General features: G+C 41.8%; 1 pseudogene; it reads right to left on the reverse strand.

Annotated features, from left to right (window-relative positions):
* Positions 1-2,723: 2,723 nt before the first annotated feature.
* LOC128366981 (NACHT, LRR and PYD domains-containing protein 3-like) lies at positions 2,724-25,222 on the reverse strand (annotated as a pseudogene).
* Between the last annotated feature and the right edge of the window lie 819 nt (positions 25,223-26,041).

A 26,041-nucleotide genomic window follows, 5' to 3' on the forward strand; every position in this document is an offset into this window, starting at 1 on the left:
TGAAACCTCCTTAACACAAAGTTCATGTCATTCAGGTGTGAGGATGGAGAGAAAGAATCAGGACACACATCTGAGCTTGCGACGCTCACTAGGGGCACTATCGTAAATCTCATGACTGTCTTAAAACTGTCATAATGTGATGTCGTCTTAACCCTTAAAGGGGCATTTCACTCAAATCATACAAATAATACAAACACAAATAATACTAATACAATAACATAAAGTGACTGAAATTACAGCTGGGTTACATAACCATTAAAAAAAAATTCAGGCGGGGGTGCCGGGTGCGGGGGGAGCCTGCAATGTATCTGCATACCCCTCAGAAAGTAGGTAGTTGCGCCCCTGGACTGAACCATGCTGCCATGGAGACACTGATCTGATTGTTTCTCTCATCTTATTTATTTATAAAGTCACAGAGAGACGCTGCAGAGGGCCTGAAGGTTGCTGACTCTCCATCTCACAGGACCAATCCTCAGTCTGATGTTCAAAAGTTAAATAATTACTGCTGATGTTTCTTCCTGTTTCCTTTCACAATAAAACAGCAGCTTCTCAGTGTGGAGAGTTATAAAGAATAAAGTGTGAAGTGTAAAATAACATTGAAATGTGAGGATGTGAAATGATGAATTATGAGCAGAGAGCTGACAGTCTGTGACGCTTTATTGTGAAGGACAGACAGAAGAACCAGCTGAGTAAACTGTGCTGATGAAGACCATGTGAGACAGTCAAAAGCTCCACAGTCCATTGAGTCTGTTCACAACCATTCCTATTGGACGCCGGGGATGGCTGTGATGTCACGGTGATGTCATCATGTCTACATCACAGAGCAGAACCGAGACCTCCAGCTGGACGCAGGGGGCGGGACCTCTGCATCCTGGGCCAATGAGACGCCACTGTAAGAAAACCACAACCAATCAGATTGAGGAGCTCTTAACGTTAATATTCCTCCTGTTCATAATATTACTATAGTTTATTAACCTGTGTGTGTGTGTGTGTGTGTGTGTGTTACCTGTGTGTGTGTGTGTGTGTGTGTGTGTGTTACCTGTGTGTGTCCTCGCCTCCTTCAGTGACCCCGCCTCCTGCTGGCCCACAATGCTCTGCTGCTTCCTGTCCTGTTCACACACTGGCTGTTAGCGTTACCATGGCAACACAGCAGCTGGTTGTTGCGTATCTGAGATCAGTCTGTCACTCACCTGGCCCCTCCCCCTTCCTCCCATTTGGTTGCTGATTGGATGGACTCCCTGGCCTCTGTGTGATGTCAGACTTCCTGTTTGTAGACATGAACGAGCTGAATATCAATTAATCATCACCATCATCACATCATCATCATCACCATCATCACCACCGTCATCACCATCATCACCATCATCATCATCACCATCATCACCACCGTCATCACCATCATCACCATCATCATCACCACCATCATCACCATCACTATCACCATCATCACCATCACCACCACCATCATCACCATCATCATCACCACCACCATCATCATCCTCCGGTCTGACGGTCCTCCTGAGCCTGAACTGGACCAGTCCCTGCTGAGCTGGTCCTGCTGTCCAGACTGACACTAACCATCTGTCCTTGTTGCTGAAATATTGGATCATTTGAACATTTATTGAAATGAAAGCATGTGAGAAGTTTAGAGGGAAAAATCAGTATTTGGTGGAGCTGTTAACAACTCATAGACATCTGAAATGTGAGCCGACTACACACTGCTGTTTGTGGAGGTTTATGACCTGGACTGTAATTCAGGGGATGGTTCACTAGGGTTGTAGTTCATTTACCCCTGGGCGTCGGTCAGGACACAATGATGAGAGTTTAGAGGGAAACTCTACTGATGGTGCAGGACGGTCACAGTACAGAGTATACAGTATTGTTATAGGAGTTAGTTTGTATGTGTGGTTTCTGCAATAAATACAAACAGATTGGTGTTAATATTACACTGCACTATTACTAGTAGAATAAATACAGTATACAAACATTCCCACCAGTACATTAACTTTCCCCTACACATTACTACAATATACAATTTTCCTCTAAACTGCACAATATATCTATAATTAATACCACTAATAATAATCTATGCAGTCATATACAACGCTCAACGAGCTTCATTAAACATCAAAGGCAGACCGCAAAATACAGCTGCACCCATGAACACTACATATGACCAAACTGACCAGAGATCTGCCGTTATTGACTAATATTTTACATGGAAATAATAACATGAACATTATCTATCAGAATAACATGTATACCTTAAGGCACGTTATGAATGATGCTGACATTACAAAGTTTAACAACTTATAGTGCAATTAGTGGCAATAAACACCAAATTAGCAGCTAAGCTAACAGCCCTCATATCAAAAACATTGCAAATGAATAAACAGCATGAATAATACACTCACCCTTGTCAAAGACTCACATGAACAAACACTGCATCATAAAAAACTACAACTTCTCCAACAACGTGAGCAGTGTCCACTTTGATGATAACACGAAGAAGAATGATGTGTCAGTCACCGTTCACAGTAGTACAACAGCGCCCCCAGGTGGTCACAGAGCATAGAAACCAATATGAAAATAACAAACGTGAAGTATATTTGGAGCCTTTCTAACACTGCTTTTTGGTTTCATCTTTAACTATGTGTTGTATTTTAAAAGCTTGTTATATTATCCATTGTGTCAGTAAAGTGAGGATGCTTTCAACAATAATGTCATGAATAGTTTTTATTGATGATGATCAGATCAAATACATGTGAGAAGCACAAAAACACTGTGGGCTTCCACAGCTGGACAGATGTTATTAGATTGAAACATGAATAGAGCTGCATGCTGCTCATTGGATCCTGACAGTAACAACAGCAGAGTCAACTGACACTAATCAATGAATCATGTAGAAGGAAAAATAACTGAGTGTTTGAGTCTGAGACAGATCTGCTTCACAGTGCAGAGTGTGTTTGATGTTTGATTTCAGCAGCTGATCTTCAGTCAGCAGAGTTTCTGTCCACAGGAGAGACTCTCCCTCCTACAGAGGAACCAGAGAGACTCTCCCTCCTACAGAGGAACCAGAGAGACTCTCCCTCCTACAGAGGAACCAGAGAGACTCTCCCTCCTACAGAGAAACCAGAGAGACTCTCCCTCCTACAGAGGAACCAGAGATGCTGAGGAACCAGGCCAGTAGACCGCAAACCCAGCATACAGAGGTTCAGTGAATGTGGTGTTGAAGGTGTGGAGGTGGATCAGTGTGTCAGAGGAGACTCTGTAGAAGGACAGAGTGCCAGCAGGACAGTCCACATACACTGCTACTCTGTTAGAGACAGAGGAAGAGGAGGAGGAGGAGGAGTAGGAGGGTGTTCCTCTCTTATTGTGCCAGACAGAGTAACCATCCTCAGAGCACTTCAGACTCCAGGACTGATCATTCCCTCCTAACCAACAGTCAGAATTGCCTCCTTTCCTGCTGATTCTTCTGTAACTCACTGATATATCAATGCTCCCTCTCCACTCGACCTCCCAGTAACAGCGACCAGTTAGATCATTTCTACACAGCAGCTGAGGACAGGAGTCAAATCTGTCTGGATGATCAGGATATGACTGAACCTCCATCACACATGTCACCTTCCTGTTGTTGTCAGACAGTTTGAGGAATCTGTTCATTGAGTTTGGATCCAGTTCCAGTTCACAGGCATCTGATGGAGAGAACGAGACACAATACAGCTGCAGTTTATCATCTGTTGATTTATTAACTACTTTACTGAAACCATTCAAACTTAAACCATCTCCATGACAACTGAGACACTCCATCACTGAGGAAGACCATGAGATGTGACTGAAAGCTTTGGACATACAGAGTAAGTGAACCTTTAACAGTTCAGTTAGAACATGAACAGTCAACATGACAGTGATATTCAGTAATATTCATGTTTGTTCATCAGGTTTGGTGTAAAGTGAAGGTCTTTGCACATCAAGTCTGTTATTTTCATCTCAAACTGTCGTCTGTTACAAACACATTTTAGTCCAAATGCTCCAAACAGCTGAAGTCAGTATGAATGAATGAACTTTATCTGCAGGAGAGACATGACGGACATTTTGGAGCAGGTACCGCCACCATGTGGACATTTATAAAACATTCCTCTTTTAACTCCTGAATTGTGACCAACAGAAGGAAATTTCTGTTTCATGGATTCATTGGTTCAAGATAAATGTCAGTTTAGGCCACGCCTATTTCTGACAAAACACTTTTTCCATCATTTTGAACTTTTTTCACATATTTCATCCAGTTTTTCTTACTCACACTTCCTCAGACCAGGTTTCAGTCTCTCCGGTCCACCATGGTCCATCCTGGAGGAAGAGACAAAGACACAATCAGCTTCATACACCTTCACTCATATCCACCATTAAACATGAACCACAGTCCCTCAGTTAGTGTCTGTCCATCTGTCCATACCTGAGAGTGTCCACCTGTCTGTCCATACCTGAGAGTGTCCATCTGTCTGTCCATACCTGAGAGTGTCCACCTGTCCATACCTGAGAATGTCCATCTGTCTGTCCATACCTGAGAGTGTCCATCTGTCTGTCCATACTTGAGAGTGTCCATCTGTCTGTCCATACCTGAGAGTGTCCACCTGTCTGTCCATACCTGAGAGTGTCCAGTCTCCAGTGTGGATCCTTCAGTCCAGCAGACAGAAGTTTCTCTCCTGAGTCTCCTGGATGATTGTAGCTCAGGTCCAGCTCTCTCAGATGGGAGGGGTTGGCACTCAGAGCTGAGGCCAGAGAAGCACAGCCTTCCTCTGTGATCAGACATCCTGACAGACTGAACACACACAACAGTTCATCTAATGAGCTTAAAAACATTCTCAACTCAGTAAACAGGATTTTGTCCTTCAGGCCTTTATGTTCACACTCAGCGCCCCCTGCTGTATGTTGGTGTCATGCAGATACATTTTAAGTTAGAAGGAGAGAAAGCACATGTTGCTGCTGGAGGCTGCATTCTGATTTATGTTGGCAGAAGAAATGTCTTTAAAGTTAAATATTGTTCAACAGAATATCTAAAGAAGATTTCATAGAAATATACTGATGTTTTAACTTAGTTCTTATTTTTCATTCCAACAATGTTCACTGTGTGATCACAATCATTTAATTAGGAAACTTAGTGTCTTCCATCATATTTATAATTTCATCTCATCTGTGTTGAAACATTTAATTTGTATTGTCCACAAAAAGTTAAATGTAAAGAAAATCATGATCAACATTTCCAGGAGATCTGCTTTTTATGTTTACCTGCATGTAGAAAACATGACAGTAAAGAGTTGTCCACCCTGAGAACAATAACTATAAATGTATAGTTTTAAAAGTGGTTCTACCTGCAGTGGATGGAGGAGTCCACACCACAACTATAATGATAGAGGAGAAAGATATCGTTGGATCACTTTCAGAGCGATTTGATGAACGATAAAAACACTGACTGTCAATCACAACCCTTATTTATTTATATTTATTTATTTATTTATTTATTTATTATAATGCAGCCTTGCTCCTCTCTCAGCACGGACTGACGCTGTAAACTGGAGCAGGATGACAGAGGTGATTTCTTTATTATTATCTATCTATAAATGACAGGAACGTCTGTCTGTCTGTTATTCGCATATCACTCGGACCGTTCATCCGATTGATTTTAAATGTGACAGGTGTTTTGCTACAGGCACGAGTAAGTGCAGGCCAATCCCTCTTTCACACAGCACACTGAGCACATTGCAGGACCAGAGTTAGAGAGACTATAAGGACCAGAGTTAGAGAGACTATAAGGACCAGAGTTAGAGAGACTATAAGGACCAGAGTTAGAGGCTATAAGAACCAGAGTTAGATTATAAGGACCAGAGTTATAGAGACTATAAGGACCAGCGTTAGAGGCTATAAGGACCAGAGTTAGACTATAAGGACCAGAGTTATAGAGACTATAAGGACCAGAGTTAGAGAGAATATAAGGACAAGAGTTAGAGGCTATAAGGACCAGAGTTAGACTATAAGGACCAGAGTTATAGAGACTATAAGGACCAGATTTAGGGAGACTATAAGGACCAGAGTTAGAGAGAATATAAGGACCAGAGTTAGAGGCTATAAGGACCAGAGTTAGAAGCTATAAGGACCAGATTTAGAGAGACTATAAGGACCAGAGTTAGACTATAAGGGCCAGCGTTAGACTATAAGGACCAGCGTTAGACTATAAGGACCAGCGTTAGACTATAAGGACCAGAGTTAGAGAGGCTATAAGGACCAGTGTTAGAGAGACTATAAGGACCAGAGTTAGAGAGACTATAAGGACCAGAGTTAGACTATAAGGACCAGAGTTAGAGAGACTATAAGGACCAGAGTTAGAGAGACTATAAGGACCAGATTTAGACTATAAGGACCAGAGTTAGACTATAAGGACCAGCGTTAGACTATAAGGACCAGAGTTAGACTATAAGGACCAGAGTTAGAGAGACTATAAGGACCAGAGTTAGACTATAAGGACCAGAGTTAGAGAGGCTATAAGGACCAGAGTTAGACTATAAGGACCAGAGTTAGACTATAAGGACCAGCGTTAGACTATAAGGACCAGAGTTAGACTATAAGGACCAGAGTTAGAGAGGCTATAAGGGCCAGAGTTAGAGAGGCTATAAGGACCAGAGTTAGAGAGACTATAAGGACCAGAGTTAGAGGCTATAAGAACCAGAGTTAGAGAGACTATAAGGACCAGAGTTAGACTATAAGGACCAGAGTTAGAGAGACTATAAGGACCAGAGTTAGGGAGACTATAAGGACCAGAGTTAGAGGCTATAAGGACCAGAGTTAGAAGCTATAAGGACCAGATTTAGAGAGACTATAAGGACCAGAGTTAGGGAGACTATAAGGACCAGAGTTAGAGGCTATAAGGACCAGAGTTAGAAGCTATAAGGACCAGATTTAGAGAGACTATAAGGACCAGAGTTAGAGAGACTATAAGGCAGCAGAGCTTTGGCTGCTAACGTGAAACTGAAAACACTTGGAATAGCCCAGGCTACTTTGGACTGTCTTTAGACTTTGAATAAACAAACAACAATTCCGACTGCAAGGTCTCAAATTGAAAAACAAGCGATCGGCCTAATAGTCCCAAATTTAAGGATGTTTCAGAATCCCACACATGCAAAGCACAACCAGCTACAAACACCAAGTGGCAGACAGAACGTAAACTTTTGTTGTGTAATTGTAACAATGAGCATTCAAACACATCAAACCAACAATATAGTAAAAACACACGCAAAAGCACAGGCTGCTCTAGTTACAAAGATGCTGGAACTTTGTTCTCTATTATAATGTAAAAACAACAACGTTAGTGGATGTTTGGAAGCAGATCTGTGCTCATACTGTGTGTCACTGCTGCAGTTTGCACTTTTACACACCGCGCTTCAACATGTGCTGCAGCTCAGTTTGGTCTGTGAATACTGAAACATCACAGCAACTAGTGTCTGAAATACTTCTGATCAACACATTGAATCAACACACACCTCTGAACCCTGCTGCTTTGCTTTTTATTTCTCCGTACAACATACAGCAGTAACAGCTTATCAGTAATTAGCTGCAAGCACCACTGGGGCACAGGACAGATACCGCTGTTTACAGGATGTTATCATTCTCAGTGTGGACGGCCTTTAATTCTGTGTTATATATTTTTATATTTTCTATTCAATCCACCATATTAGACTTCTCATGACAGAAACATATATCCTGACTCACATGTTGGTGTGGAAGGAGTTTTACTTACTGTATACTTGATGTTACATCACTGCAGCTCAGACAGTACACTAAATATTTTTGGTATCATGAACTCTTCATGTAAACTAAAAACTGGTGAGAAGCCATAAATATTACATGTTATATACACAGTAATAAAACTGACCTGAGAGTTTCCAGTCCGCAGTGTGGACTCTCCAGTCCAGCAGAAAGCTGCTTCACTCCTGAATCCTGCAGGTCGTTGTTACTCAGGTCCAGATCTCTCAGACTAGAGGACTGGGAGCTGAGAACTGAGGACAGAGCTGCACAGCTTCTCTTTGAAAGGTTACAGCCACTCAACCTGGAGAAGAATTTTAATAAGTTAATTCACAGATCCAAAATATAAAAGACAGTAAAACTTGATGGGTAAACTTTTACAGACAGTTGAATTCTGACCTGAAGGTTTCCAGTCCACAGTGTGGACTCTCCAGTCCAGCAGAAAGCTGCTTCACTGCTGAATCCTTCAAGTTGTTGTGACTCAGGTCCAGATGTCTCAGACTAGAGGACTGGGAGCTGAGAACTGAGGACAGAGCTGCACAGCTTCTCTCTGAGAGGTTACAAATACTCAACCTGTAGAAGAATTTTAAGAAGTTATTTCACAGATCCAAAATATAAAGACAATAAAAGCTTGGTGAATAAATTTTTGCAGACAGTTGAATCCTGACCTGAGAGTTTCCAGTCCACACTGTGAACTCTCCAGTCCAGCAGAAAGCTGCTTCACTCCTGAATCCTGCAGGTTGTTGTTACTCAGGTCCAGATCTCTCAGACTAGAGGACTGGGAGCTGAGAACTGAGGACAGAGCTGCACAGATTCTCTTACAGAGGTAACAGTTGCTCAACCTGCAGAAGAATCAGCAGAACAAAAGAATTGCAAACATTACTTTTCTTCATTGAGCAAAGATTAAACTACATTAATCTGGATAGTTCTGTGTGCACCTACAGAGCTTTGTTGGAGGCTTTGACCACTGGCAGCAGCCTCAGAAGAGACTCCTCTGAAGCAGAGTATTTCTTCAGGTCAAACACATCCAAATATTTTTCTGATGACAGTAAGATGAAGACCAGAGCTGACCACTGAGCAGGAGACAGTTTATCTGTGGAGAGTCTTCCTGATCTCAGGGACTGTTGGATCTGCTCCACTAGAGAATGATCATTCAGTTCATTCAGACAGTGGAACAGATTGATGCTTCTCTCTGCAGACACATTCTCACTGATCTTCTTCTTGATGTACTCAACTGTTTCCTGATTGGTCTGTGAGCTACTTCCTGTCTGTGTCAACAGACCTCGTAGGAGAGTCTGATTGGTCTGCAGTGAAAGACCCAGGAGGAAGCGGAGGAACAAGTCCAGGTGTCCATTTGGACTCTTTAAGGCCTCGTCCACAGCACTCTGGTAGAAACGTGTCTGGGATGTTGTGTGCTCTTCTTCCAGCAGATTGACTCCAGACTTGATGAATATCAGATGGACATGAAGAGCAGCCAGAAACTCCTGAACACTCAGATGGACGAAGCAGAACACCTTGTCCTGGTACAGCCCTCTCTCCTCTTTAAAGATCTGTGTGAACACTCCTGAGCACACTGAGGCTGCTCTGATATCGATGCCACACTCTGTCAGGTCTGATTCATAGAAGATCAGGTTGCCTTTCTGCAGCTGCTCAAAAGCCAGTTTTCCCAGAGACTCAATCATCTTCCTGCTCTCTGGACTCCAGTGTGGATCTGTCTCAGCTCCTCCATCATACTTGATATTCTTCAGTTTGGACTGAACCACCAGGAAGTGGATGTACATCTCAGTCAGGGTCTTGGGCAGCTCTCCTCTCTTTCTTCTTTTCAACACATCCTCCAGAACTGTAGCAGTGATCCAGCAGAAGACTGGGATGTGGCACATGATGTGGAGGCTTCGTGATGTCTTGATGTGGGAGATGATGGTGCTGGCCTGCTTCTCATCTCTGAATCTCTTCCTGAAGTACTCCTCCTTTTGTGGGTCAGCGAACCCTCTGACCTCTGTCACCATGCTGACACACTCAGGAGGGATCTGATTGGCTGCTGCAGGTCGTGTGGTTATCCAGAGGTGAGCAGAGGGAAGCAGTTTCCCTCTGATGAGGTTTGTCAGCAGCACATCCACTGAGGTGGACTCTGTAACATCAGTCAGGATCTCAGTGTTGTGGAAGTCCAGAGGAAGTCGACACTCATCCAGACCGTCAAAGATGAACACAACCTGGAACTCTTCAAACCTGCAGATTCCTGCTTCTTTGGTTTCAGTAAAGAAGTGATGAACAAGTTCCACCAAGCTGTACTTTTTCTCTTTCAGCACATTCAGCTCTCTGAAAGTGAATGGAAATGTGAAGTCTATGTCCTGGTTGGCTTTGTCTTCAGCCCAGTCCAGAGTGAACTTCTGTGTTAAGACTGTTTTCCCAATGCCAGCCACTCCCTTTGTCATCACTGTTCTGATTGGTTCATCTCTTCCAGGTAAGGCTTTAAAGATGTCTTCATGTCTGATTGTTGTTTCTGGTCTGACTGGTTTCCTGGATGCTGTTTCAATCTGTCTGATCTCATGTTCATCATTGACCTCTGCAGTCCCTCCCTCTGTGATGTAGAGCGGTGTGTAGATCTGATTCAGAAGGGTTGGGTTTCCTGCTTTAGCGATCCCCTCAAACACACACTGGAACTTCTTCTGCAGGTTAGACTTGAGTTTACGTTGACAGTCTGCAGCACGAGCTCCTGAATGAACAAACAACAAATGAAATCAGTGAGTGGATCCTACAGAAAGTCTAGAAATCTGAACATGTAAGTGTCTGTGTTGTTTTTCCTCCTCCATCAGTTTTATTCAGCTCATCAGTGGAGGACAAACAGCCTCTGATCTGATGCAGATGTGTGCAGCATATTTACAGCAGAGTTTGAAATATAAACCTCTCCCATGTTGCCTCCATTTCTTCTCCATCATGTTAAATCTGTTAAAATCCTCTTACTGCTCTGCAGACGCTCAGCCAGCTCCTCCTGCTTCATTCTCCTCAGGAAGTGCAGTGTGATCTTCAGAAATGCCTCTCTGCTGCTCCTCCTCTGCTCTTCCTCCTCACCGTCCAACACCTCCTCATCCTCACTCTGACTCTCTAAGCATTCTGGGTCATCTGGACTCAGACTCCTCTGGACTCTCTTCAGCTCGTTCTTCACAAAAGTGAGGATGTTCTCCTCCAGCAGCTGGAACAGAAAGATAAAGTGAACATTTCATTTAAACTGGTAGAACACAACATGTGATTCATGTGTCAGTCTGAAGGCCTGCTGGTCTAAACAGAGCAGCTTGGACACTGTTAGGACCTGAATGCTACTTTACTATTCCATCTGTGGTTGATGGAGTTAATAGTAAAAGGTGTGTTTGTACATGTACACACCATAAATATGGAGTCCAGCTGTGTTTGATGCTGCTGTGTAGACTGATCACTGGGAACCTCTGAGCTCTGCTGCTGAACTCTGTGGAGAAAACATCACGTTTAAGGACATTTAAAGACTCAAATCTGCACTTAGCTTATTAAAGATGTTCTGTCATGATGACTTAATGAACTCCTGTAAATGCTGCTCTGATTACTGGATGTTAAATTCTTACCTTCCATTAGCAGGTTGTCCATCTTTAAACACAATACCACGAGGCATAGACCAGTCACTCTTCATGGACACACAGCTGGGTTCAGGAGAGTCTGCTCTCTGCTGCTGCATCCTGATATGAATAAAGAAGTGAAACAAGTATGTAGTTAACACCAAAGAACTGCTGTCCAACTTTACTGAGTCTCTGCTGTCAACCTTATTTGAACTGCTTTCCCTTTATGGTCTGTAAGCCTGTCTGTTGGTTTCTGAGCATTAAAGCTGTTTCCATTTAACCTGTCTGTGGTGTTTGTGCCTGGTTCACCTGCTCCGCCCCACATAACACAGGAGGTTTATTATTTCAATTCTTACCTTCCATCAGCAGGTTGTCCATCTTTAAAGTTAATACCACGAGGCATAGACGCGTCACTCTTCATGGACACACAGCTGGGTTCAGGAGAGTCTGCACTCTGCTGCTGCATCCTGATACAAACAAACAACAAATCGAAGTTTAAAAAGATGAATTTTGAGCAGACTATCAGCAGCTGAAGTTTTTGGAGCAGAATGAAAATCAGTAAGAAGACAGTGGATGAGAAACGTTTTCCTGTTCATCAAAATGTCATCTGATGAAAGATGCTGTCTCATCTTAGTTGATTAGTTGACTAATCAGTGGTTGAGCTCTTTGTTAACTCACAAAGTTAGTAGTTCATTCTGAGTTATTGTGACTTATTATTCAGTAGTTGAGTGTCAGATGTGACAGTGAGTGTGAATAATGATGGTGGAGTGATGTGAGTGGAGAACAGTGATGGACAGTTAGAGATCCTCATCTCACCTCTGAGCTTTGGTCTGGCTGTCATGTTCCCCACACAGAGAGCTTTTAGAGGGAGGGACTCCCTCCTCTCTGTCCTCACACTGATCCATAGCAGAGAAACACCTTCACACAAACACAACAACATGCTCATTCATTACAACCAGCTGCACATCACACAGGTCTGCACTGCTGTCTAACATCCTGTCATTATTCATTCCACCACCAGATGGAGCCACAGTAACAAACTATTTAAAGACTTTCACTCAGCTTTAATGTTTAATAACTTAGTTTCTGAATGTTCCACTGACTTTTCATTTGCCTGATTAAATAACTGAATATCATGAATGAAAAGATGTTTTCAACAGTATTTCTGTCACCTTCTTTTAACACATTTCATAGTATATTATTATATGGCTTTTATTACCTGTTAATCACTAACCGTCCCACCTGTGAAACAAACTCTTTCTGTTGTAACTGTGGATTAGTTATTATAATAACTGTCATAATGTTTGTCAGGTTCAAGATGACTGAATGAGGTGACCTTTGATACGACCAATGAAATGAATCAAACACACAATTACTGACTTCAAGACAGTTTTACAAAAACAATAGTCAATCACTTTAGCCTATTTATCTTAAGTTTACAATGAATGTCATCGTACCCAAACCCTTTAACAGCCAGGTTCAGTTGTTGGGCAGGGTGCTGTACCATTTGAAAATGACACAAAAGATGAGTCTAATCTTTATATTATATGGAGTAATATTCACATTGTTATTAGTAATAGTGTGACAGAGTTCACACATGCCCAGCTAACTGCTCAGTAACACTTTAAAAACATGTAGCTGAAATACACAGGAAGGAATGGAGGCTCCTAATAAAGGTTTGGACCCAAAACTAGAGAAAAGAAAACAGCAGTACACTCTCAGAAGATCACACGTCATCAGCAAGTATCCACTGAAATACAGGCAACCAGTGTTATACTAGAAACACACTAAAAGGACATCTCTGAATTTATATGCAGCTCATAACTCCTGGATGATTTAGATAGAGCTCAAGAACTGCACCAAGCCCGCTTTAAATAATGATAAGAAAAGACAAAGAAAGTGAAAGTAAAGAAAAAGGATTAGAAACAAAGGTACTCTAACCAAACTGTGACAAACTATACTCCACTTGGTCCTATAATAAATATAAAATGAGGCTATAATCAGTAAGTTGAATAAAATGATGAAAGCTTTACTTCATATAACTAGCAGCCAAACCAGCCGTGTACTTAATGTCGTCATGACGTCATTATATCTGCGATCAGTTCTGTGGAAACCTTCATTACAGTGATACGGAGAGATGTCTCTGCTTTCTACAGGGTTAAATACATTTCTCACTTTACATCATATTCATCATAGTTATATTAATACACTGCCTACCTCGTCCTCGCGCTGCGTCCGCTTCACTTCCGTGTTTACAGACAGGTAAATGAACTCACCTGGATGCGCGTGATCTGCGTGCACGTTGCTGTCAGCCTGATGACGTCAGTGTTGAAGCTCTTGTGTTGTGGAAATGTTTCAGGTATTGCAACTTCTTAATGGTTCAATATGAACCTTTTATACAGTCTATGATATTAACACAGACACAAAGTGAACATTAGTTGGCTCATCCTATAAACAGTGTGTTTCTTGGAGAAGTTACATAACCAAGAACAAATATATTAGAATAATGTTCAAGTTACAACACTAAACCCAGGAAGATTGTTTTATCTATTTATGGAGAAATTAACTGGTTTAAACCTTTTTAATAATTGGAGAGTTGTGTCTTAATAATAAAGTTAAAGAAGTTTCCTGTCAAACCTGGCATCGTATATATCCAGTAAAAAAGACATTAGAGAGATATTATTATAGATGTTGACTCTGCTGACTTCTGTGGTGTAGAAGAAGAAACAATATCATTTATGTTTTCACTGTGTAAACAAACATTTTTGTTATAATGAGAAAAACTAATAAGACATTTAATCTCAGAGATAGAAATGTTCTTTTACACTTTGCTATTTACATTAGAAGAAATGGACTGACTCTAAGCTGAACTTTGGACACAGTTAAGGACATTAAAAACAAAAAGGCAATGAAAACAAATTGTATTTTTGAAATATACCTCATGATTGTTTCCCTGGTAGAAACAGATTTGTTTGTATATATTGTTTGTGTTTATTATTAAATGATTAATAATGATTAAAGGCTTAAAGAATAAATGTTTCAGGTTAAATACACTGCACTCTGAGAAAGTAAGTGTTAAAAAATGACACTAAAAATGTGTTGTTACATATTTGATTTCAACCCAATTGTGTAAAAATATCTACAAAAGCTAAACATACTTTTTTATTATTATCATTCTATAGTTTTATCTCCTTATTGGTCTATTTCTTGTCTTTAAGTCTCTTTCTTGACCTAGTTTTAATCCAGCTTTTATTAAACTTCTATTTTACTTATCTTTTGTCTTTATAATCTAATACAGCCTATTTTTTTTATCTAATAAACATTTTCTTTTATTCTCTCTTATTTTACTTATTTATTTCATGATTTTTATCTAATTAATTTGTTCCCCCACATATTTTATTGACATTTTTATAGCGTTTTTTATTTTCTTTTGTGCATTGGTCTCCAGTTTTCTCTTTAAATTGTTCTTTGTTTTGTTCCTTTTTAAAATCATTACTAGCCTATTAGTATTTTTCTCTTTTTTTTAAATGTGTCATTTGTTCTGTCTCATTATCAGCTTGTCAATCAAATAAGTGTAAAGACATAAAGTCTACTACACTACTCTGTATGAAAGCTGCTGTATAAATAAAGTTTGATTGATTGATTGATACTAACAGCCTAGCAACAGCCTAGCAACAGGGGTCCCGCAGGCACACTTTTTCTGCCCTACCTGTCTCTGATTGGCCAGTACTTGTTGTCGTGAGGTATGAGATTCTGAATCCTGCCCAGCAACAGGGGGCGCTGTTTCCCTGGTTACGTACCTTCCCGCCAGAGAAGAAGTCAAGGCTGTTGGGCTGATGCTACTACTGTCTAACGTGTAGGTAAGTGTTCATTACTATTTGATTTATTTGCTTTAATGAAATGAAATATGTAAACGTTTGGGAAGCATGTGGAATTTGGTGTTTATCTAGTAAATGTGAGGATTTTTGAGTTAGTTACTTGAGCAAGTAAGTAAACGTTTCCAGTTATAAACAGTTATCATAAGAGTCAATATTAATAATATTAATATTATAATTCAAAATGAAAATCGCTGAAGAGGATTTGTAGCCACAGAATGTAACAAGTAACTGATAATACCTGATAATAACTGATAATATCTGACTGACAATGACTGATAACTGACATTAAGTAATAATAACTGATAATAACGGACCAATGACACATCATGCAGCAGACTGGCTGCCTCCATGAGCAGCAGACACATATAGTGATGGAGAGTTATGAACAAGTGAGGTGAGTAATTGACAGTCTCAGTGGTGAACCCATAGACTGAACCATGCTGCCATGGAGACACTGATCTGATTGTTTCTCTCATCTTATTTATTTATAAAGTCACAGAGAGACGCTGCAGAGGGGCTGAAGGTTGCTGACCCTCCATCTCACAGGACCAATCCTCAGTCTGATGTTCAAAAGTTAAATAATTACTGCTGATGTTTCTTCCTGTTTCCTTTCACAATAAAACAGCAGCTTCTCAGTGTGGAGAGTTATAAAGAATAAAGTGTGAAGTGTAAAATAACATTGAAATGTGAGGATGTGAAATGATGAATTATGAGCAGAGAGCTGACAGTCTGTGACGCTTTATTGTGAAGGACAGACAGAAGAACCAGCTGAGTAAACTGTGCTGATGAAGACCATGTGAGACAGTCAAAAGCTCCACAGTCCATTGAGTCTGTTCACAACCATTCCTATTGGACGCCGGGGATGGCTGTGATGTCACGGTGATGTCATCTTGTCTACATCACAGAGCAGAACCGAGACCTACACCTGGACGCAGGGGGCGGGGCCTCTGCCTCCTGGGCCAATGAGACGCCACTGTAGGAAAGCAACAACCAATCAGATTGAGGAGTTCTCTTCTTAATGTTAATATTCCTCCTGTTCATAATATTACTATAGTTTATTAACCTGTGTGTGTGTGTGTGTGTGTGTTACCTGTGTGTGTCCTCGCGTCCTTCAGTGACCTCCTGCTGGCCCACAATGCTCTGCTGCTTCCTGTCCTGTTCACACACTGGCTGTTAGCGTTACCATGGCAACACAGCAGCTGGTTGTTGTGTATCTGAGATCAGTCTGTCACTCACCTGGCCCCTCCCCCTTCCTCCCATCTGGTTGCTGATTGGATGGACTCCCTGGACTCTGTGTGATGTCAGACTTCCTGTTTGCGTGAATGAGCTGAATATCAATTAATCATCATCACCATCATCATGATCATCACCATCACCATCATCATCCTCCGGTCTGACGGTCCTCCTGAGCCTGAACTGGACCAGTCCCTGCTGAGCTGGTCCTGCTGTCCAGACTGACACTAACCATCTGTCCTTGTTGCTGAAATATTGGATCATTTGAACATTTATTGAAATGAAAGCATGTGAGAAGTTTAGAGGGAAGAATCAGTATTTGGTGGAGCTGTTAACAACTCATAGACATCTGAAATGTGAGCCGACTACACACTGCTGTTTGTCGAGGTTTATGACCTGGGCTGTAATTCAGGGGATGGTTCACTAGGGTTGTACTTCATTTGCCCCTGGGTGTCAGTCAGGACACAATGATGAGAGTTTAGAGGGAAACTCTACTGATGGTGCTGGACGCTCACAGTACAGAGTATACAGTATTGTTATAGGAGTTAGTTTGTATGTGTGGTTTCTGCAATAAATACAAACAGATTGGTGTTAATATTTATTACTAGTATAATAAATACAGAATACAAACATTACCACCAGTACATTAACTTTCCCCTACACATTACTACAATATACAATTTTCCTCTAAAGTGCACAATATATCTATAATTAATACCACTAATAATAATCTATGCAGTCATATACAACGCTCAACGAGCTTCATTAAACATCAAAGGCAGACCGCAAAATACAGCTGCACCCATGAACACTACACATGACCAAACTGACCAGAGATCTGCTGTTATTGACTAATATTTTACATGGAAGTAATAACATGAACATTATCTATCAGAATAACACATGTATACCTTAAGGCACATTATGAATGATACTGACATTACAAAGTTTAACAACTTATAGTGCAATTAGTGGCAGTAAACACCAAATTAGCAGCTAAGCTAACACAATAGCAGCCGTCATATCAACAACATTGCAAATGAATAAACAGCATGAATACACTCACTCTTGTCAAAGACTCACATGAACAAACACTGCATCATAAAAAACTACAACTTCTCCAACAACGTGAGCAGTGTCCACTTTGATGATAACACGAAGAAGAATGATGTGTCAGTCACCATTCACAGTAGTACAACAGCGCCCCCAGGTGGTCACAGAGCATAGAAACCAATATGAAAATAACAAACGTGAAGTATATTTGGAGCCTTTCTAACACTGCTTTTTGGTTTCATCTTTAACAATGAGTTGTATTTTAAAAGCTTGTTATATTCTCCATTGTGTCAGTAAAGTGAGGATGCTTTCAACAATAATGTCATGAATAGTTTTTATTGATGATGATCAGATAAAATACATGTGAGAAGCACAAAAACACTGTGGGCTTCCACAGCTGGACAGATGTTATTAGAGTGAAACATGAATAGAGCTGCATGCTGCTCATTGGATCCTGACAGTAACAACAGCAGAGTCAACTGACACTAATCAATGAATCATGTAGAAGGAAAAATAACTGAGTGTTTGAGTCTGAGACAGATCTGCTTCACAGTGCAGAGTGTGTGTGATGTTTGATTCCAGCAGCTGATCTTCAGTCAGCAGAGTTTCTGTCCACAGGAGAGACTCCCCCTCCTACAGAGGAAACAGAGAGACTGAGGAACCAGACCTGGACCAGTAGACCCCAAACCCAGCATACACAGGTTCCATGAATGTGCCGTTGAAGGTGTGGAGGTGGATCAGTGTATCAGAGGAGACTCTGTAGAAGGACAGAGTGCCACCAGGACAGTCCACATACACTACTACTCTGTTGGAGACAGAGGAGGAGGAGGAGGAGGAGAAGGAGGAGATGGGCATTCTTCTGTTATTGTGACAGACAGAGTAACCATAATGATCAGAGCAGCTCAGATTCCAGGACTGATCATTCCTTCCAAACCAACAGTCATTACTGTGTCCTTTCCTGTTGATTCTTCTGTAACTCACTGACATACCAACATCTCCTCTCCACTCGACCTCCCAGTAACAGCGACCAGTCAGAACATTTCTACACAGCAGCTGAGGCCTGTAGTCAAATCTGTCTGGATGATCAGGATATGACTGATCCTCTTTCACATATGTCACCTTCCTGTTGTTATCAGACAGTTTGAGTCTTCTGTTCATTGAGTTTGGATCCAGTTCCAGTTCACAGGCATCTGATGGAGAGAACGAGACACAATACAGCTGCAGTTTATCATCTGTTGATTTATTAACTACTTTACTGAAACCATTCACACCTAAACTATCTCCATGACAACTGAGAGACTCCATCACTGAGGAAGACCATGAGATGTGTCTGAAAGCTTTGGACATACAGAGTAAATGAACCTTTAACAGTTCAGTTAGAACATGAACAGTCAACATGACAGTGATATTCAGTAATATTCATGTTTGTTCATCAGGTTTGGTGTAAAGTGAAGGTCTTTGCACATCAAGTCTGTTATTTTCATCTCAAACTGTCGTCTGTTACAAACACATTTTAGTCCAAATGCTCCAAACAGCTGAAGTCAGTATGAATGAATGAACTTTATCTGCAGGAGAGACATGAGGGACATTTTGGAGCAGGTAGTGCCACCATGTGGACATTTATAAAACATTTCTCTTTTAACTCCTGAACTGTGGCCAACAGAAGGAAATTTCTGTTTCATGGATTCATTGGTTCAAGATAAATGTCAGTTTAGGCCACGCCCATTTCTGACAAAACACATTTGCCATCATTTTGAACTTTTTGACTTCTTTTCTCTTCTTTTCTTCTTTTCTCAAAGTTCTCATGAATCAAACTAAAACACACTCACACTTCCTCAGACCAGGTTTCAGTCTCTGCAGTCCACCATGGTCCATCCTGGAGGAAGAGACAAAGACACAATCAGCTTCATACACCTTCACTGATATACACCATTAAACATGAACCAGAGTCCCTCAGTTAGTCAGTCTGTCCATCTGTCCATATCTGAGAGTGTCCACCTGTCCATACCTGAGAGTGTCCACCCGTCTGTCAATACCTGAGAGTGTCCATCTGTCTGTCCATACCTGAGAGTGTCCACCTGTTTGTTCATACCTGAGAGTGTCCATCTGTCTGTCCATACCTGAGAGTGTCCAGTCTCCAGTGTGGATCCTCCAGTCCAGCAGACAGAAGCTTCTCTCCTGAGTCTCCTGGATGATTGTAGCTCAGGTCCAGCTCTCTCAGATGGGAGGGGTTGGACATCAGAGCTGAGGCCAGCGAAGCACAGCCTTCCTCTGTGATCAGACACGCTGACAGACTGAACACACACAAAACTTCATCTAATGAGCTTCAAAACATTGTCAACTCAATAAACAGGATTTTATCCTTCAGGCCTTTATGTTGACACTCAGCGCCCCCTGCTGTATGTTGGTGTCATGCAGATACATTTTAGGTTAGTAGTAGGAGAGAAAGCACATGTTTCTGCTGGAGGCTGCATTCTGATTTATGTTGGCAGAAGAAATGTCTTTAAACTTAAATATTGTTACAAAGAATATCTGAAGAAGATTTCAGAGAAATATACTGATGTTTTAACTGTGTGATCACAATCATTAAATTAGGAAACTTAGTGTCTTCCATCATATTTCTAATTCAATTTCATTCAGTGTTTAAACATTAAAATTGAATGTAAATAAAATCATGTTCAACATTTCCTGAGCAGTAGATCTGCTTTTTATGTTCACCTGCATGTAGAGAACATGACAGTAATTCTGTGTCGTATATTTTCTGTTATTATCCATTATATTAGACTTTCATGAATTAATGCACATTGAGATTTCATGACAGAAACATATATCCTGATTCGTAGGTTGGTATGGAAGGAGTTTTATTTACTGTATACTTGATGTTACATCACTTCAGCTCAGACAGTACACTAAATGTTTTTGGTATCATAAAATTTTCATGTAAACTATAAACTGGGGAGAAGCCATAAAGATGACTTTTATACACAGTAATAAAACTGACCTGAGAGTTTCCAGTCCACAGTGTGGACTCTCCAGTCCAGCAGAAAGCTGCTTCACTCCTGAATCCTGCAGGTTGTTGTGACTCAGGTCCAGATCTCTCAGACTAGAGGACTGGGAGCTGAGAACTGAGGACAGAGCTGCACAGCTTCTCTCTGAAAGGTTACAGTCATTCAACCTGGAGAAGAATTTTAACAAGTTAATTCACAGTTCCAAAATATAAAGACAATAAAAGCTTGGTGGGTAAACTTTTACAGACAGTTGAATTCTGACCTGAAGGTTTCCAGTCCGCAGTGTGGACTCTCCAGTCCAACAGAAAGCTGCCTCACTCCTCAATCCTGCAGGTCGTTCTTACTCAGGTCCAGATCTCTCAGACTAGAGGACTGGGAGCTGAGAACTGAGGACAGAGCTGTACAACTTCTCTTTGAGAGGTTACAGTCAGTCAACCTGCAGAAGAATCAACACAACAAAAGTATTGCAAACATTACTTTTCTTCATTGAGCAAAGATGAAACTACATTAATCTGGATAGTTCTTTGTGCACCTACAGAGCTTTGTTGGAGGCTTTGACCACTGGCAGCAGCCTCAGAAGAGCCTCCTCTGAAGCAGAGTATTTCTTCAGGTCAAACACGTCCAGATCTTTTTCTGATGACAGTAAGATGAAGACCAGAGCTGACCACTGAGCAGGAGACAGTTTATCTGTGGAGAGACTTCCTGACATCAGGGACTGTTGGATCTCCTCGACTACAGAACGATCATTCAGTTCATTCAGACAGTGGAACAGATTGATGCTTCTCTCTGCAGACAGATTCTCACTGATCTTCTTCTTGATGTACTCAACTGTTTCCTGATTGGTCTGTGAGCTACTTCCTGTCTGTGTCAGCAGGCCTCGTAGGAGAGTCTGATTGGTCTGCAGTGAAAGACCCAGGAGGAAGCGGAGGAACAAGTCCAGGTGTCCATTTGGACTCTTTAAGGCCTTGTCCACAGCACTCTGGTAGAAACGTGTTGGTTCAGGTTTGTCTTTAAAGACTTTAGACCACCTGGATGTTGTTTGTTGTTCTTCCAGCAGATTGACTCCAGACTTGATGAATGTCAGATGGACATGAAGAGCAGTCAGAAACTCCTGAAGGCTCAGATGGACGAAGCAGAACACCTTGTCCTGGTACAGCCCTCTCTCCTCTTTAAAGACCTGTGTGAACACTCCTGAGTACACTGAGGCTGCTCTGATATCGATGCCACACTCTGTCAGGTCTGATTCATAGAAGATCAGGTTGCCTTTCTGCAGCTGCTCAAAAGCCAGTTTTCCCAGAGACTCAATCATCTTCCTGCTCGCTGAACTCCAGTGTGGATCTGTCTCAGCTCCTCCATCATACTTGATGTTCTTCAGTTTGGACTGAACCACCAGGAAGTGGATGTACATCTCAGTCAGGGTCTTGGGCAGCTCTCCTCCCTCTCTGCTTTTCAACACATCATCCAGAACTGTAGCAGTGATCCAGCAGAAGACTGGGATGTGGCACATGATGTGGAGGCTTCGTGATGTCTTGATGTGGGAGATGATGGTGCTGGCCTGCTTCTCATCTCTGAATCTCTTCCTGAAGTACTCCTCCTTCTGTGGGTCAGTGAACCCTCTGACCTCTGTCACCATGCCGACACACTCAGGAGGGATCTGATTGGCTGCTGCAGGTCGTGTGGTTATCCAGAGGCGAGCAGAGGGAAGCAGTTTCCCCCTGATGAGGTTTGTCAGGAGCACATCCACTGAGGTCGACTCTGCAACATCAGTCAGGATCTCAGTGTTGTGGAAGTCCAGAGGAAGTCGACACTCATCCAGACCGTCAAAGATGAACACAACCTGGAACTCTTCAAACCTGCAGACTCCTGCTTCTTTGGTTTCAGTAAAGAAGTGATGAACAAGTTCCACCAAGCTGTACTTCTTCTCTTTCAGCACATTCAGCTCTCTGAAAGTGAATGGAAATGTGAAGTGTATGTCCTGGTTGGCTTTGTCTTCAGCCCAGTCCAGAGTGAACTTCTGTGTTAAGACTGTTTTCCCAATGCCAGCCACTCCCTTTGTCATCACTGTTCTGATTGGTTCATCTCTTCCAGGTGAGGCTTTAAAGATGTCTTCATGTCTGAGTGTTGTTTCTGGTCTGTCTGGTTTCCTGGATGCTGTTTCAATCTGTCTGACCTCATGTTCATCATTGACCTCTGCAGTCCCTCCCTCTGTGATGTAGAGTGGTGTGTAGATCTGATTCAGAAGGGTTGGGTTTCCTGCTTTAGCGATCCCCTCAAACATACACTGGAACTTCTTCTGCAGGTTAGACTTGAGTTTACGTCGACACTTTGCAGCACGAGTTCCTGAATGAACAAACAACAAATGAAATCAGTGAGTGGATCCTACAGAAAGTCTAGAAATCTGAACATGTAAGTGTGTCTGTGTAGTTTTTCCTCCTCCATCAGTTTTATTCAGCTCATCAGTGGAGGACAAACAGCCTCTGATCTGATGCAGATGTGTGCAGCATATTTACAGCAGAGTGTGAAATATAAACCTCTCCCATGTTGCCTCCATTTCCTCTCCATCACGTTAAATCTGTTAAAATCCTCTTACTGCTCTGCAGACAGTCAGCCAGCTCCTCCTGCTTCATTCTCCTCAGGAAGTGCAGTGTGATCTTCAGAAATGCCTCTCTGCTGCTCCTCCTCTGCTCTTCCTCCTCACCGTCCAACACCTCCTCATCCTCACTCTGACTCTCTAAGCATTCTGGGTCATCTGGACTCAGACCCCTCTGGACTCTCTTCAGCTCGTTCTTCACAAAAGCGAGGATGTTCTCCTCCAGCAGCTGGAACAGAAAGATAAAGTGAACATTTCATTAAACTAGTAGAACACAACATGTGATTCATGTGTCAGTCTGATGGCCTGGTGGTCTAAACAGAGCAGCATGGACACTGTTAGGACCTGAATGCTACTTTACTATTTCATCTGTGGTTGATGGAGTTAATAGTAAAAGGTGTGTTTGTACATGTACACACCATAAATATGGAGTCCAGCTGTGTTTGATGCTGCTGTGCAGACTGATCACTGGGAACCTCTGAGCTCTGCTGCTGAACTCTGTGGAGAAAACATCACGTTTAAGGACATTTAAAGACTCAAATCTGCACTTAGCTTATTAAAGATGTTCTGTCATGATGACTCAATGAACTCCTGTAAATGCTGCTCTGATTACTGGATGTTAAATTCTTACCTTCCATCAGCAGGTTGTCCATCTTTAAAGAAAAGAGGAGACCCCATAGACCAGTCACTCTTCATGGACACACAGCTGGGTTCAGGAGAGTCTGCTCTCTGCTGCTGCATCCTGATATGAATAAAGAAGTGAAACAAGTATGTAGTTAACACCAAAGAACTGCTGCCCAACTTCACTGAATCTCTGCTGTCCCGCCTCACTGAGTCTCTGCTGTCCAGCTTCACTGAGTCTCTGCTGCCTCCTATCTCTTGGTCTCCTTTCTACATGGTTTTGTTGACACCTTGGTCCCCAAAGATTCTGCCCTGAGCAGCTCTTTCAGCCTCCAGAGTGGTCCTGTCCATCTGTCCTGCCTTCTTTCTCCTCTTTGTTTTCTCCCTCCTGACCAGCCTGGAGGGACATTTGGGAGCTGTCCCTTGAGGGGGTGACTGTCATGATTCCTGTTTAAGCTCTGTTTGTGTTGTCCTGTCTGTTTCTGTCCCTGCCTTCAGTTTCAAGTTTACTCTCTTCTACTGGGTTACACACATACTAAACTTCACTTTTAAATTCTTACCTTCCATCAGCAGGTTGTTCATCTTTAAACTTCAGAGGATGATCCATAGACGCGTCACTCTTCATGGACACACAGCTGGGTTCAGGAGAGTCTGCTCTCTGCTGATGCATCCTGATACAAACAAACAACAAATCAAAGAGTTTAAAAAGATGAATTTTGAGCAGACTGTCAGCAGCTGAAGTTTTAGAAGCAGAATGAAAATCAGTAAGAAGACAGTGGATGAGAAACGTTCTCCTGTTCATCAAACTCTCATCTGATGAAAGATGCTGTCTCATCTTTGTTGATTAGTTGACTAATCAGTGGTTGAGCTCTTTGTTAACTCACAAAGTTAGTAGTTCATTCTGAGTTATTGTGACTTATTATTCAGTAGTTGAGTGTCAGATGTGACAGTGAGTGTGAATAATGATGGTGGAGTGATGTGAGTGGAGAACAGTGATGGACAGTTAGAGATCCTCATCTCACCTCTGAGCTTTGGTCTGGCTGTCATGTTCCCCACACAGAGAGCTTTTAAAGGGAGGGACTCCCTCCTCTCTGTCCTCACACTGATCCATAGCAGAGAAACAGCTGCTGGGAGAGCTGCACTCACTCACTACAACATGGAAGATGTTCAGCTGCTCAGTTCACATCCAGTCACAGAGACTTTGGAGCTTCAGCTGTGGAGGAAACACAGAAAGAGAAGATGCTGCTGATTCTCCTTCATCAGTCCATCTGATGTGAGGCTGCTGTCACTTCATCATCACTTCACTGTCATCAGAGTGTTGGTCTTTTCTTTTACTGTGTGGACATTCAACATTTTACTGATGAATATTTGTTAAAACACACTGTACTGTACTCTCTGTCCCACCGTGTCAGCGTTGATCCGACTCTGAACCGGTTCCCTCTGCAGCTGGTTCTGTACCATTTATACACAACAGGGAAGCAGAGTAAGAGTGTTGGCTATTTCAGCACCAGCTCTACATTTTTCTCTTCATAGGTGCAGCCCAGTGTAAACAAATGACATAAATCAGAATAAACTGTTTTGGCCACTAGAGTATATAGGCTTCTATATTATAGCCTGTATACTCTACAGGGGAGACTGAGGATGATTGTAACAATGTCACTTTCACCAATAAGAGATGACATAAAAGTCTTGTAATCATTGTAATGTATAACCACTCACTACATGACCTTGCTTGTGAAGGTTCTTAAAATGTGATTTATGCTCATTTCAAACCACCATGTGCCTCTATCTATTTAAACAATGTCTGACAGGGTTGGGATGGTTGTAACACCTCTATGCTCAGTTTACCCAGACAGTGGGAGAGGAAAATGAACAGGCTTGTGTCTGCACTTGTACTTAAGGTTGCATCAGATAATGTAAGGCAGATAAAGTCAGTGAGGTCAATCAGCAAAGACTTTATCTACCATGTGACACTGAGCAGGTACTGCAAGAAACTGGCAAAACCTCAGAGAACAATTTGCTTGCATTTTACATCCATTATTGAATACGGTGATATAGTTGGAGAAGTTTAAAACATTTCTGTTTGCAGTAAACAAATTAAGGTCATTTTGTTAAAATTTGAGTACTTAATCACAAAAAATAATGTTCAATATAGGCGCTGAGACAAAAAGTGTTACAACTTTCCCCAGTTTCCCCTACTATAGAATATATAGACTATTATATAGTACAGAACTGAGCAGGCACATGCACACATAGGGCCCTAGGGGTGCTTGAGCCCCT

This window comes from Scomber japonicus, chromosome 10 (genome assembly GCF_027409825.1).
Source record: "Scomber japonicus isolate fScoJap1 chromosome 10, fScoJap1.pri, whole genome shotgun sequence".
Lineage (NCBI taxonomy): Eukaryota > Metazoa > Chordata > Actinopteri > Scombriformes > Scombridae > Scomber > Scomber japonicus.